The sequence below is a fragment of the Danio rerio genome, chromosome 13, assembly GCF_049306965.1.
Source record: "Danio rerio strain Tuebingen ecotype United States chromosome 13, GRCz12tu, whole genome shotgun sequence".
Taxonomy (NCBI): domain Eukaryota; kingdom Metazoa; phylum Chordata; class Actinopteri; order Cypriniformes; family Danionidae; genus Danio; species Danio rerio.
Genome location: NC_133188.1, coordinates 33,199,319 through 33,215,836, shown reverse-complemented (window position 1 = coordinate 33,215,836; position 16,518 = coordinate 33,199,319).

Here is a 16,518-nt window from a genome sequence, read left to right as displayed (position 1 = left end):
ATATTATATTATATTATATTATATTATATTATATTATATTATATTATATTATATTGTTATATACTAATATTCACCCTAATATTAATTGTCAAAATTTTACTTATTTTTTATTCGGTATTAGTAATAACAATTGGAATATTAATATAATGTATAATATTATTACACAACCTGAAGAATAGAAAAGAATAGAATAGATCCATCATGCTTTAAAATTCAAGTGCACTAATAAATAACATTAGGGTAAATAATATTCAGTTATTATAATAATGATACTAATAAATATTATATAGTTAATTAAAGTAGAATAGAATAGAATAGAATAGAATAGAATAGAATAGAATAGAATAGAATAGAATAGAACAACAGAACAGGTGCATCATACTTTATTGTTATACAGTGATAATCTCCTTATTCAGGTGTTCTGAAAGCGTGCTGCATCTCAATGAGTACAGGTGGGCAGAAACGAAAACAGAAAGTCTTGTCATCTTGATTTTTAAATATGAAATCTCACTTAAGTTCTCCAGAGGGGAAACATGCTTCACCCATTCTCTGCTACAGCTGAAGAGAGAGAGAGAGCACGAGCGAGAGAAATTTATGCCGCCACCAGTGCTGAGCATATGCTGGAATAATTAGGGGGGAAAATCTTGCGCTTATGCAAACTTCCAATTGCCAAAAAAATAATCTGTCTCAAACAAAGGAAAGACCCCTATGGTGCTGGGGTCTATGGTTTCTGTCATACCTATTCCTGTGGGGTTTCACATGACAAAATGCAGAAAGTTGTTTTGTCCCTCTTCCTGTCATGTTACACCCCTTAACCGGAGTATTTTTTTCTCCCTCTCTCTCTCTTTTTCTCTCTCTCTGTCTCTCATGTTGTCTTGCTGTCTGTGCTGTCAGCCCATAGCCTGGCACCTGCTCTCATGTTCCTAATTAGTCTCATTTAATTAATTATATTCTGCTGCACATCTCCTTATCTTCCTCTCAGTTCAGCTTTTTTTCCATTTACATTAGGCTGAGAAATAAGCTGCTCAGCTTTGTGTAGTGAATTTAAAGAAATCGAGCCTCGTTACACCACTTTAAATGGTAGGAAGTAGTCAGTTTTGACTGTAATCCTCTGATGCATGGTGCGTTGTTAACACATGGGAATAAAATAAATATACAATATATTATCCAAATAATATTTATTTTAAATGTATTTATTTGTAAAAAAAAAATTCAGCAGTGCTGGTTTCTCAGGTATTTACCTATTTGTTTTTCCCATATGAATTATTTTTTAAAATTCCTGTTATAAGTCAAGAACAAAGCCAAGCAGCTAACAAATGAATTACAATATTGAAACAACGTATATGAAAATCAGACAAAAAGACAAAGGTATAATAATGTGTACTCAACAGCTTTTTGGAACAGTGGGTCAGAACTACAATATCAATCTAGCACTGCAAATGACACATTGGAACAGTGAAATATATTTTATATTAAATATTAAGTTTAATATTTAAATATTCATTTAAAATTGTATGTTTATTTACAATATAAGTTCTAATAAGTTCTTAATTGTGTATTATTTAAATGATATACATTCTGTTATTCAGGTTTATTGCAAAATTGGTATATATAGTGGAAGTTGCCCATTAAAAATATTTTTCAAGTAGTAGTTGTGGTTGTTGAAGTAGTAGTAATTTTTGTAGCAGTAGTAGTTGTAGTTGTATCAGTAGTAGTAGTAACCTTTGTTGTTGTTGTTTTGTTGTAGTAGTAGTAGTTGTTGTTGTCGCTGTTGTAGTAGTATCAGTAGTTGTAGACTTAGTAGTAGTAGTAGTAGTAGTAGTAGTATTAGTCGTCGTCGTTGTATTAGTAGTAGTGTTAGTCTTTGTTGTTGTAGCAGTATCAATAGTATTAGACTTTGCAGTACATTTACATTTAGTCATTTAGCAGACGCTTTTATCCAAAGCGACTTACAAATGAGGACAAGGAAGCAATTTACACAACTAAGAGCAACAATGAATAAGTGCTATAGGCAAGTTTTAGGTCTGTAAAGTCTAAGAAGGGAAGTATTAGTAGTATTAGTATTTTTTTTTTTTTTTTTTTTTTTTTTGGGTACAGTTAGTGTGATATTTAGAGAGGCAATTGCAGATTAGGAAGTGAAGTGGAGACTAAATAGTTGATTTTGTAGTCGTTTCTTGAAAATAGCGAGTGACTCTGCTGTTCTGATGCAGTTAGGGAGTTCATTCCACCAACTGGGCAGATTGAGCGTGAGCGTTCGTAAAAGTGATTTCTTCCCTCTTTGGGATGGAACCACGAGGCGACGTTCATTCATAGAACGCAAGTTTCTGGAGGGCACATAGATCTGCAGAAGTGAGAGCAGATAAGAAGGAGCAAGGCCAGAAGTTACTTTGTAGGCAAACATCAGAGCTTTGAATTTGATGCGAGCAGCAACTGGCAGCCAGTGCAAACGGACTAGCAGCGGAGTGACATGTGCTCGTTTAGGTTCATTGAAGACCACTCGTGCTGCTGCGTTCTGGAGCAGTTGAAGAGGCTTGATAGAGTTAGCTGGAAGCCCAGCTAGTAGAGAGTTGCAGTAATCCAGTTTGGAGTGAACAAGAGTAGTAGACGTTGTTGTAGTAGTATCACTAGTAGTATTAGTAGTAATTGTTGTAGTAGATGTTGTTGTAGTAGTATCAGTAGTATTAGTTATCGTCATTGTAGTAGTATTAGTAGTAGTAGACGCTGTAGTAGTATCAGTAGTATTAGTAGTCATTGTTTTAGTAGTATTAGTAGAAGTAGACGTTGTAGTAGTATCGGTAGTATTAGTAGTCATTGTTGTAGTAGTATTAGTAGTAGTAGACATTGTAGTAGTATCAGTAGTATTAGTAGTTGTTGTTGTAGTAGTATTAGTAGAAGTAGATGTTGTTGTAGTAGTATCAGTAGTATTAGTAGTTGTTGTTGTAGTAGTATTAGTAGAAGTAGATGTTGTTGTAGTAGTATCAGTAGTATTAGTAGTCGTTGTTGTAGTAGTATTAGTAGAAGTAGACGTTGTTGTAGTAGTATCAGTAGTATAAGTAGTTGTTGTTGTAGTAGTAGTAGATATTGTAGTAGTATTCGTTGTTATGGCTTCAGTAGTAGCAGCAGCAATTGCTATAGTAGTAGCATTAGAAATTTCTGTAGTTGTAGTAGTAGTTGGTGTAGTACTTGTAATTATTATTGTTGTTGTTGTTGTTGTTGTCGTCAGTTATTACTGTAGTCCTTTTTTACTGTCATTATTACTATCATTACATTACTATCATTGTTGTTACTCCTTACCACTAATTGGTTTCTTTCTATGTTTCATTTATATCTGTTATTTGCTTAATTTTTTGACTGCTATGCAGGTTGTTTATATTAATGTTATATACATTTTTTTTGTTCTCTTATGCATGTACTCTGACCTGTCCACCCAGTTACCTTGTTTTTTTTTCATTTTTTCTTTGTCTTTCTTTATATGTGATCTTAATTTATCTACCTCTGTCATAATCTAATAACAAATAAATAAATAATAAAATAAATAAATAAATAAATAAATAAATAAATAAATAAATAAATAAATAAATAAATAAATAAATAAAATATTTCACAAGTTTGTTTCACAAGATTTATTCAGCACATTTAAAAATATAATAGTTTTAATAACTAATTTCTAATAGCTCATTTCTTTTGTATTTGCCATGGTGTGACAGAACATTATATTTTACTAGTTGGTTTGCAAGATAATTTGAAGGCTTAACTAGGTTATAAGGTTAACTAAGCAAATTAGGATAAAACAAAAGACAAGATGTTGTTGGATAACAGAGGTTTGTTCTGTAGCCAATTGGAAAAAAAAAATCTCTTAAGAGACAAATACAATACCATGATTTTTAAAATTAAAAACTGCTTTTATTCCAGCCAAACCAAAAGAAATAAGAAAGACTTTCCCCAGAAGAAAAAAAACATTGTGGGAAATGCTGTAAAAAAAAGTTTGCACTCTTAAACATCACTTGGGAAACATTTGAAAAAAATAAAAGAATTTCACATTTTCAAATATAGACAACAAATTGTTGTTGTTTTTTATTATTGTTACAGGGTCCATCGTAAAAAAAAAATTCTAATGGCCTAATCAGTCCAGTGGTTGAGATTTTTTTAAATTTTCACTGGCCCCCCCCTCAAAAAAAAGTTAAAATCTATTTCTTAACCACATATTTTAAATAATGCATCAAAAATAAAGTCTGTGAAACTAGAATTTGAATATTTAAAAAATTTTAATAAATGCAAAATGAGCTAAATTCAATGTGTTATGCAAACAAAGAGAGCCGCATGAAAAATGTGCAGGTATTTTATTGCAGTTCTAAATTCTAAATTCACTTCTAAAAGGTTGGCTGATTTGCCAAGCTGACGACAACCTGTGCAAAACATAATTTATTTTTGTCATGTTGTACTCATGTAAATGTCTGCTTCATAATTTGATGTTGCCATCATGTTGCCAACTCTTCTCTTACTGGTTGTTACCAGGTTATGGAAAAAAATAATGTGTTCATTGTTCCTAGCCGATCGGGCCAGTAACGATCCTGTCTACTGTCCCGAGCATCTCTCACGCTGACCCCGGGCCATCGGGCAGTCCTCATTGTTGAGCCCTCCATTATTTTTAAGTTTTTTGTTAACTAAGGGTTTAAAAATTGGTTTAAAAATGTTGCAGCTATGGATAGAGCATACACAGTTATAGAATTATTATGAAATCATAGTGAACTTGATTATGTTATTTGCAGTGCTTCATGAGAGTTGGCCAAGGGAAGATTTGTTGCTCTTTGCTTATTGCAACTCTCTGATTGGTGGAATATTTTGTACTGGTAATATTATGGGTAGGGCTTAGTGTAGCAATCACTGCCAATCTTTTTTAATACAAAATTGACATTGCTTAAAATACTTGAGATTGGTGTTCAACATGCATCAAATGAATATTCATGCTCATCTATGTTACTTCAAAAAATAAAGCAAGCATTATAGCGGTGAATGACATCCAAATAGAATTGTTGTTTAACACAACTCCATACCGAATGCATTGTTTTTCTAGACCAATATCGTTGTTCTTCTCCAAATATCCCGTGCCAGTTTATTCATTCGTCCATTTACCAGTCACTTAAAGTCAATCTGATATGCACCCGTCGTCAGCAATCCCCACACTCAAGGCCTCAGTGCTTCGCATTTAGTTACTGACACACTCATCCGCCGGCTCTTTACCTTACCTAAGAAAACAAGTCAACTTTAAACACGGCAAGTGAGCCGCAGTCAGGAGCGCACTTCAGCAAAGACAGTTTACCTAAGCACCTTCTTTCTTCTCGGTTAGTTTCTCTATTTCATTTGTCAGATTCACTCAGCCCGCATGCCGCTGTTGTCTATCAGCTGTGATAAATAGCTGCTTTTTTTTTCTTCAGCAGAGTGAACTGTAGACGAGCCAGAATTCAACTGGGTCTAATGTGCTGACTTGAGACCCAGATTGGAGAACCTGTGGGTGATCACTCATCATTTGATCTGCGATAAAGGATTTTGGTTAAGTTCCAGTGGAGTAAGAGTTTAGACAGATCTCAGGATCAGATGGAGAACTCTGTTGGAAAAACAATTACTGCGTTAAAACCCAGAAACGAGTTGATTTCGTGCTGTTGCTTTCTCGATAATCTCTACGCTGTAGCGTCTTCTGCATATGGGGAAGATAAACCATAAGACAGTCTCATGTGGTGCTTCCATATTGGACACCTGCAATAAATAGACACCACTGTTTGGCAGATCAGCCTTCATTCTTTTCATCTAAAAGACGGCTATGGAAGACCATCCAAGGTACCTGGGCTTTCATTCTGGCGGTGGAAAAAAAAGCCTCAAATTTCACTTCCTGCTGGTTGAGACGGGGTGTCCCACAGATGCCTGAGTCCCAGTGCCTTCGGCTAGAGAAAGGGCCCCATCAATAATTCAGCCTCCGATTAGACAAACTTTTGGCTTGACGGCAACCACGTCACACTGATAGTATTTCCCATGCTTAGATAGCTTTGCATTGACCATATGGACATCATAATTACCAGTGGGATGAGGCAACAGTCTCTTGATCACCAGGCCAAAAATCACACAACAACCTTAATTAGTTTTGGCTGCTTCAGAGCACATCCTGGACTGATCTGATGCTGTAATGATGCTTTCCGATAGGCAAGATAGCATAGGTACTAATTAATTCTAATCATAAATTGGAGATGAAAATGAAAACATCTGAGTAAAAATTTGAGCTGGATCATCATTTTGTAATCTGCTTTGAATTTTTGTTTCTCTTGCGTTTAGCTTAGTAATTGGCAGTCGACTCATAATTTATTAAGCTATTTCCCATGTCATAACTGATGAATAACTAAATAAATCCAATATTCGACCATTTGTACCAATTATAAAATGTATTTTCAGTACATTTAATGATATGAATGGTGTGTGTGCTAATCTTGAATGGCTTTTTTATGTATGAATGCAGTAGATGACATCTCTCAAGATTTTTTGTTCACTTTTGTGGTTAAAGCTTTGTTCCTTGCCACTGTCGCCACTGGCTTGCTTGCTTTTGGGACTTGTGAAGGTGCGCATCAATGGATAAGCTCTTTAGTATTTGCTCTTTAGTATTTGCTCTTCAGTATTTGTACTTTTAGCAGTCAAAATGGTTACACTTTATTGTGATGGTCCATTTGTTGAATTTGAAGTTGAATTGAAGGTACATTATGTATAATTCTCATTAGATTATAAGTAGAATATAAGGTTGGGGTTAGGGTTAGAATATTTGTAAATTGACATGTACTTGCAACGTTTCTTATAGTCAGTTAAATGTCTGTTGAAGGAGCAGTTTAAACAGATATTAAGCAGACGGTCTACTAATACTCAAGTGGAACATCAAAATAAAGTGTTACCCTGAAAAATTAAACCACACTGCACAATGAACTAAACTGAACTCTGAAAACTGGACTGACACAGTTTCAATTTACTTGAACTTCTATGTTAATCTGCTTTGACACAATCTATACTGTAGAAGTGCTATAGAAATAAAGATGAATATATATATATATATATATATATATATATATATATATATATATATATATATATATATATATATATATATGTATGTATATATATATATGTATATATATATATATATGTATATATATATATATATATATATATATATATATATATATATATATATGTATGTATATATATATATGTATATATATATATATATGTATATATATATATATATGTATATATATATATATATATATATATGTATATATATATATATATATATATATATATATATATATATATATATATATATATATATATATATATATATATATATATATATATGTGTATATATATATATATATGTGTGTATATATATATATATATATGTGTGTATATATATATATATATATATATATATATATATATATATATATATATATATAAATATTTGAAGTCAGAATTTTTAGCCCCCCTTTGAATTTTTTAAATATTTACCAAATGATGTTTAACAGAGCAAGGAAATGTTCACAGTATGTCTGATAAGATTTTGCTTCTGGAGAAGGTCTTATTTGTTTTATTTCGGCTAGAATAAAAGCAGTTTTTAATTTTTTTAATGAATCATTTTAGGGTCAAAATTATTAGCCTCTTTAAGCTATTTTTATTACTGTCTACAGAACAAACCAACATTATACAATAACTTGTATAATTACCCTAACCTGCCTAGTTGACCTTATTAACCTACTTAAGCCTTTAAATGTCACTTAAGGCTGTATAGAAGTGTCTTGAAAAATATCTAGTGAAATATTATTTATTTTACTGTCACTATGGTAAAGATAAAATAAATCAGTTATTACAAATGAGTTATTAAAGTTATTATGTTTAGAAATGTGTTGAAGAAATCTTTTCTCTGTTAAAGAGAAATTGTGGAAAAAATAAACAGGGGTCTAATAATTCTGTCTTCAACTGTGTGTGTGTGTGTGTGTGTGTGTGTGTGTGTGTGTGTGTGTGTGTGTGTGTGCGTGCATATGTAAAGATGAATTTAAAAAAATGTGTATATATATATATCATGGTTTCCACTACATTAATTCTTCCATGGGGGGGGGGGGGGGGGGGCGCCCCGCCAAAATTGATCCCGCCCCGGCTACATTACAGCTTCTCATTCAAAACATTATACTTTTTTAATAGCAGGTAATAATCGCACTAAAACTTATTAAAGTGTAAGTGGATTATAACAGTGCAAACTTTTCTGTAACTGTAGTAGTGCTGTGCATCATTTGTTTAAACCTTCAATGTTACGTGCTGACTGACAGCTGCGTGATGCGTGAGGCCAGCAAACACAATGTATAGCCGTTTCATTTTTCTTCAGGACGCATTAATATCGCTCTGTAGGTATTGGAGACATTCATAAATATTCCTAGCAGATCTTATAAATGCTGGAGACATTCTGGTTGCATAAACACACTAAATCGCACTTCAGCAGTATTTATTTGAGAGCGCACAAGAAGATCTGCGCGCTCTTGAAGTGGCTTTTATTTGAGGGGACATGCAAGAAGTTTTGTGCACGAGCAGAGGAAATCGGTGCGCAAGCAAATAGATCCGCATGCGATCTCGACTTCTAATACTGCACTCAAGACATTTGTCATTTGAAATAACGCCACGGGTAGTTGGTAGATCTGTGTAAAAAAAAAGGCCTGCCGCCACAGCTGGAAAATATTCTAGAGGAAACACTTAAACATTGGCCTGTAGTTGTTCTGAATAGTTTCTGTCATTGTTAGAGATGTAACGATTCACAGAGTTGGTTGAAAATCGATAAAAAAATGTGACGATTTAAACTGGTACAAATGTTGAATAAATCACAATACATGTTTTGAACAGAGGGGGCACTGTTTTACAGATGCAAACTCACTTTACCTGCACATCAGCGTCAGAGAGGTGTGGCGTCAGGCTAAAATGACATTGGTGAAGTGGGCCAGACAAACACAAACTGTCACAATTTATCCGATGTGTGTATATCTACACATTTATATGTTTTGTTTGACACATCCTGTGCAATAGTGAAGTTACTTTGAAGTGATACTGCAGGTCAATGTAATATTTTTTGTATTTACACATACAATAGGGAAGTTGAAAAGTGAGTGTATAGTGCTACTGTTTACTAGAGCTGTTTCAACATAAAGTTAAAACAGTTAGCATGTAGATTAAAAGTTTCCTCCTCTCCTCCCCAATGATTTTTCCAGAACAAACAGAAGTGGCCGCACATGTATACCAAATGAGAGGCTGTTTTCCCCAATAAAAGAGTATTTATAGTTTTGTAAACGATGGGGTGGGCTTCAATTCTATTAACCTGTGCGCAGTGTTAAAGGATCTGTTTATGGAGAGGAAATGACAAGAAATGGGCTTGACAGGCCTGGAGTGAGACAGTTAAATGCCCCTCGCTGCTTTGGATAATTAATAAATAAAGCACCAGGGGAGCCCTGCCATGCCTTTCTCTATGACAGGGGCTGTCTCCAGTGCGCTAAAGCATTAAATGACCAATTTCTGTCAGACTAACTTCCACCACGCACTCTCTCTTTCTTTTCCCCCTCGCTCTTTTTTCCTCCTCCAGCTCTCTCTCCTCTCCAAAGTAAGCTACTTTGCTCTCTTTGCACTGAGTTTTTCAGCGACTGATGGCTCTAGTTCATTTCTGCTGAATTAATTGGTCCCTGAATGAATTCTGTTGACAGGGCAATTCATCATGTGTTTGGCCTGACAGTGACTGGGTGTTGGGGAGGGTGGGGGAGGGGGAGGTTGGGGTTAGAGGAGGGACGATGGGGGTTGGTGCTTCTTCACTTTCTCTCCGTTTTCTGTCTTTCTCCGTCTCTGTCTCTCCACTCAGACACTTAACGGGCGAGATGTGGAGTCTTGAGGACTATAAAGGGGGGATTGTGTGTTGTTTTAGCCTCTCTCTTGGATGTTAAGGGTGCCCTGGGGTTGCAAACACACAAACCCCCTTAGGTAAAGATTTTGTCGGCTTTCTGAAGATCTGTGCTTGATTGGCTGCTCGGGTTCAAGGAAAACTCTTCGCTTGAGGCGCTCTGATTTCTCATTTCCTTATAGACTGGGTGACATAATCACAGATTGTGTTAGTGCTTAATTACATAATATGGCACACAATGGCCATTAGAAGCGATCATTTAGCCGTTCAAAGAAAATGAGATTTGGCTGCCGATGGAAGTGGCCAGATTTGGAGGCAGGGGGTCTCCGATCAGATGAGCTTCTGTTGGATTCCTGGGCTAATAATACAACTAATAAAACCAAAGACTGAACCTGCTAGTGCTCAGTGCGCCACCCACGCGGTGCTTTTTACAAAGCAAAATCAATCAGTGGTTGCTCATTAGGACGCTCACCAACTTATGTAACCGTCTCTTGGATGGGCTCACACAGCTTGGGTAAAAATGACCTCATAATCACAGCGCAGCCATCGAGACGCGTCTGAGAGCCTCAGACACAGATGATGCTGGGAAAGGCTTTTTTCATGCCTGTCATAGCCACTTTTTGGATTTCAGTGTAAAACACGTATTGAAGCATGCTGTGTAGTGTTGACACAATACTGTAGTTTCTAATTTCAATACGATATCTTAAAAAAGTCTCTTTTTAAGTTCAATTCTGTGGCTAGAAGTTTTCCAACTTTACTAGCCACTCACCATTTTCACTAGCCACAAGTTTGTTGTTGGGAAAATATATTTTTTATGCCTAAATTCAACCCCGGCTCATTCTGATAACACACCCCGTATACATTTCTGGAGAGAGCAAAATTCATCCCAGGAGGTACATTTTTTTTGCAACTTTTGTCTTTGCGAATCCACTAGAGACCACGTATGCTTTCCAGATCTGAAACTTCTCTTGCGAGTGCCATTCTCACCTGCTGTTCTCACGTAAATCCACCAGAGGCTGCTGTCGTCTGACTGACTGACCAACCAACCGATCCCCCTACCCTCCCACTTCCCTAAACCCAACCAATAGTGTTTTAAAAAGCATCAATTGACCTGCCCCCCTCCTTCTCTAAACCCAAATTTAACCCAATTGTTTAAAAAAGCTATTCAAAAAAAAGAAAAGATTTTACCACGTTTTCAGATTTTACCACATTCTCACCCTTTTATGTTCTTGTTTAATTATTATTATTTTTTTTAGCTTTTGTCCTACCTGCTTTCTGGAACCGTTATTTACTAGACTCGAACCCCATTCCGGTCAACTCTGCTTTGCGTCTCAAGTTCGCCGATGTACATGTCAAGCTATTGGACAAACTGGTGACACTTATAAAGCTGTCCATTAGGAGGTAAGCTTTCAGCTGGTAAGCAAGAAAAGGAATGACATCACACCGGCCTGTAGCATTTGTTTAAAAGATGAAATGCAGCCATACGTAGCTCTGGCTAAATAATTAGCTATTTCCAGAAATGTACATAGGGCTACATTTTCAGAATGGCCCTATGTTGCATAAATTTGACCTTGGCACGCTAAAATGATTTAATTGAAATGTTGTATTATGTCCACATGCCTCCTCATTTATTTCACTTTTTTGTATGTTGTGTATGACCTTGCTAAATGAGCGTGAGCAAATGGGTTGTGGTTTTATAGCGTAATATTGCAATTAGTTTTTACATGACTTTTCAGGGATCAAGACTGAGGATTTACCAAATTTTTCTCTGGCTAAACCAAACTAATTATTACTTAGCCACAAATTTTAAATAATGTGTCAAAACAAACAGAAATATAGCAGTATTTGTGTAAAGAAACACTCTCTTATGCACCTGACACTTTATTTAGTTCACCTGACACTTTATTTCAATTTACTCCATCTTACTCAATAATGAAAGCGATGTTTACTATAAATGTACCACAATCATGTTGCACTGCTTGCTTCAACTTTAATTAACTCTTGCATAATATTAAACCTTAAATACTTTTTTTTTGCACAATATTCACCTTTAATACCTCTCTTGCAAAATATCCTGCACAACATTGTTCAGTCTCATGTAAAAGTACTTGTATTGCCTGTCTTGTGTGTATAGTTAAGTATCTTATAGTAACGTTAGGTATGCATTGTTTTTTTTTAATAGCTCTAATGTCCGTTTTTTGTTTATATTTTGATTACCTATAATTTATGTAGCATCGTTCTCCTGCAAGACACAAAATTTTGTTCGTCTGTATGTCCACACATGTAGCAGAATGACAGTAAAGCTCGACTTGACTTGACTGGATACATACACTTTTCATACATACATTTCTGTAGCACTGCATAATGGGGATTAATTTCCTCTTTAATTAGATACCTATGGGCTATTGGGCTTACATATTGTCAATTTTTTTATTTTATTTTTTGGTACTTATAAAGCACATGTTAGTGCCTTATTCTGCATGACCATAGTTATATATCCCTTAATCATATCACATACCTAAACTTACCCATTACTAGAACTACCTTACTAACTACTAATAAGCAATAAATTAGGAGTGAATTGAGGTAAAAGTCCTAGTTGTGAATACAGTGTGTGTTCCCCATACTAAAGTGATACCAAAATATCTGTTCATTTTAAATAGTCCCATTTATATATGCTTTTGAATTGCATTGTGGGACTTTGATTTTTCTTCCAACAACTTTTAACCTTAAAAGTGACTTTCATTAACAATTTTTTTTTTAAATTAACGTTAAAGTGATGTATTGCCTGGGTTGTTACAAAATTCTTGTGATAAACTGAGCATACATTTCTGTTGTTTTACAGGCTTGTTATTTTATCATTATTATTATTTTCATTATTTCAAACCACTAAAATTTTGATAAAATAATTAATTCTATTTTTAAATTATTATAAAAATGTTGCTTTATTAAACTGTACAGTTGAACATCAACAGTCGACAGAGCAGAGATCAAGGTACCATAATGCAATTTACAACGTAAGCAATATTAAAAACACTTGTGAATCACAAAATACAGAAAATGTTAATTTACGGAAATTTTTCACAGTGCAGTTCTTTGGGCTGCTTAAGTTGCTATATAGCACCGATACATATAAAGAAACTGTTATGAGCCCAGACTATTTTTTCTGTGGGGTGGTAAAGCTGCTGTATAGCATACAATGAACCTAATTATCCCTGAATACTTTCTCTAACTATCTCTTAACATATTTGTTTAATTGGGGGATTCATTTAAAAACCACAGAAATAAATGCATGGCCCCCACACAAAACTTTTGAACTTCAGGCTGTTGTCCCATTCCCATCAAAGCAAAATAGTTGAGAGTGGAGTAATATTTTCAAAACTACTTATAGTTCAACATAGTTTTATGTGACAAACGAGCTCTATATAGCACCTTTAAAATTGGTGCAGTATAGCATTTTAAGTGGTTTCTTTGATTACAGGCAACAAAAAACAAAAATTTTTGAGTGTGTATAAGTAAGCCACGAAATTATAACACCATTAAACAGCACAACTGAAAGAACAGTGTTTAACCTGTAAAAAATTATGATCAATTAGTCATAATAGCACATGTTTTTAGTTTATTGTAACTTATTAAACTTAATTAAGTTAATTATGTTCTAACTTAATTTTATAAGTTATGCAAGCTGTTTTAAGTCAGTTTAACATAAGTTCATTGTACTCATAGGGTTTATTTGATTCAGCTTAAAAATTTATGGCAACCAGTTTTTTTTTTTTTTTTTACACATTGTAGTAGGTCTAATCATGATTATCTTTTGATGTTTAGCACTGAAAGCAGCAGCTGTATCAGACTGCCATCACTTTTAGACCAAATGCACACTTACACTTGCACCCGGCGCAATGCGGTGCAAGACGTGACTCAAATTATTTGCTAGTTTCAGCTTTACAAAGTGTCATTTTGACGTTCTGCACCATGTTGTTAAATAGCAAATGTATTTGCGCTCATGTGTGCCCATAGGCATTCTGGTCCTAAAAGAAAGTGTGTAAAGGCACATTGCTGACGCGTTGCTATTTTGAGGAACTAAAATTTGTTCGTTCGTTCATTCATTCATTCATTCATTCATTCATTTTCTGCCGCTTTTCTGGGGCCGGTTCACGAGGACAGCAGTCTTAGCAGAGAACCTTAGACACTTTCCTCTCCCAAGACACTTCCTTCAGTTCCTCCGGGGGGATCCCTAGGAGTTCCCAGACCAGCCGAGAGACATAGTCCCTCCAGCGTGTCCTGGGTTTGCCCAAGGCCTCCTCTCGGTTGAACATGCCTGGAACACCTCCCTAGGTAGGCGTCCAGGAGGCATCTGAAACAGATGCCCAAGCCACCTCAGCTGACTTCTCTCGATGTGAAGGAGCAGCGGCTCTACTCCGAGCTCCTCCCGAGTGTCAGAGCTCCTCACCCTATTCATAAGAATGCCCCCTGCCACCCTTTGAAGGAAACTCATTTCAGCCGCTTGTATTCGAGGTCTTGTCTGTTTGGTAATGACCCAAAGCTTATGCCCATAGGTGAGAGGAACGTAGATTAGACAGTAAATCGAAAGCTTTGCCTTTCGGCTCAGCACCTTCTTTACCACAACCTACCAGTACATCGACCGCATTACTGCTGCCGCTGCACTAATCTGCCTGTAAATCTCATGTTCCATCCTTCCCTCGCTCGTGAACAAAACCCCAAGATACTTGAACTCCTCCACCTGGGGTAAGGGCTTTCATCCAACCTGGAGATGGCACACCTCCTTTTTCCGGTGGAGCACCATGGCCTCACACTTAGACGTGTTGATTCTCATCCCAGCCGCGTCACACTCTGCAACAAACAGCCCCAGTGCATGCTGGAGGTCCATGTTCGATTAAGCCAACAGAACAACATTGCTGCAAATAACAGAGATGAAATTCTGTCGACCCCAAACCGAACCCCCTCCAGCCCAAGGCTGTACCTTGAAATTTTGTCCATAAAATTTATAAACAGAATTGCTGACAAGGGGCAGCCCTGCCGGAGTCCAACAAGCACTGGAAACAAGTCTGACTTATTGTCGGCAATGCGAACCAGACTCCTACTCTGTTCATACAGGGACGAGACAGCCCTTAACAGAGCACCTCTGACCTCATACTCCCCGAGCACCCTCCACAGAATGCCACAAAGGAAACGGTCGAATGCCTTCTCCAAGTCCACAAAACACATGTGGACTCGTTGGGCATACTCCCATGAATCTTCGAGCACCCTGGTGAGGGTACAGAGCTGGTCCAGTGTACCACGGCCTGGACGAAAACCACATTGTTCCTCCTTGATCCTAGGTTCAACCTATTAACTAAAATAGACTGCACAATAGACCAGCTGAAAGCAGTTCTAAAGTCCAGCGCAGAGCGCGTCAGTTGTGCGCCTCGCTTAAACATTGCTTCAAACACTAGGATTTAGATCAATACAGAAATATCTTTACAAATGAAAAACAATAAAAGGATAAAAATGCTACAAAAATGATTATTTTCTATAAATATAAAAACCATATCTCCATGCTTTCTTCACCTCGGAGGCTTTTTTCAGGTTGTTAAAGACAACTTGCTTTTGATGTTATTATTATCATTAGTATTATTTATTATATGCATATTCTTATTGTTTTATTAAAAACAAGCTTAGATTTGTCCACCTGTCCATGGGGCATAGGAAGTGTTTTTGAATATAACTCAGTTTTTTAACCACATTCGTTATTATTGGTCATTTATTCATTTGCTGGAAATTAGAACTGAATTTAGAAATAGTTTTGAAACAAATCTTTGCCCTTAACTAACAAAATTATGTAGGCTAATGCATGTCTTCATTGGAGAGCGTACAACACCGTTTCCTTATCCACTAAAGAGAGAAAGTGAAAGTAAAGGCCGACTGGATTAGGCTCATTATTCTCTTGCTGCAGATACTCTATTTAACTGGTTTCTTAACGGTTTTGAAGTGTTCCATTTTCCAACTTACAAAGTCTGCCATGTAAATAGCAACTGACTCTTAAAGGCAATGGGAGATGAGACTCTGAGTGGTTTATTCTCAAAACACACCTATAACTCATTAAGAGAATAAGCTCAACCCTGTTAGACCATGCGCCACGGCGCAAAGCACATTTTCCCGTCCTTAAAAAAGTAAAAGTGCATTCAGACACGCCCTTTATGATTTTGCGTCCTTCGCATCAGACTTTGCACCTAAACTTTTAAAACAAAGCCCTTAATGACAATCAACTTCAATCCTAATCTTCAATTCTCAATATAAGATATTTAATGTCATTTTATCATTGTATTAATAATAATAATAATATTGTTATTATTATTATTATTATTATTATTATTATCATTGTTATTATTATTATTATTATTATTATCATTGTTATTATTATTATTATTATTATTATTATTATTATTATTAATAATAATAATAATAATAATTGTAGTCTTATTCATGTTTCTAAAGTAAAACTAAAATCTGGACAAATTACTACTATTAAAAAAAAGAAAAAAGCTGTTCAGTTTTTA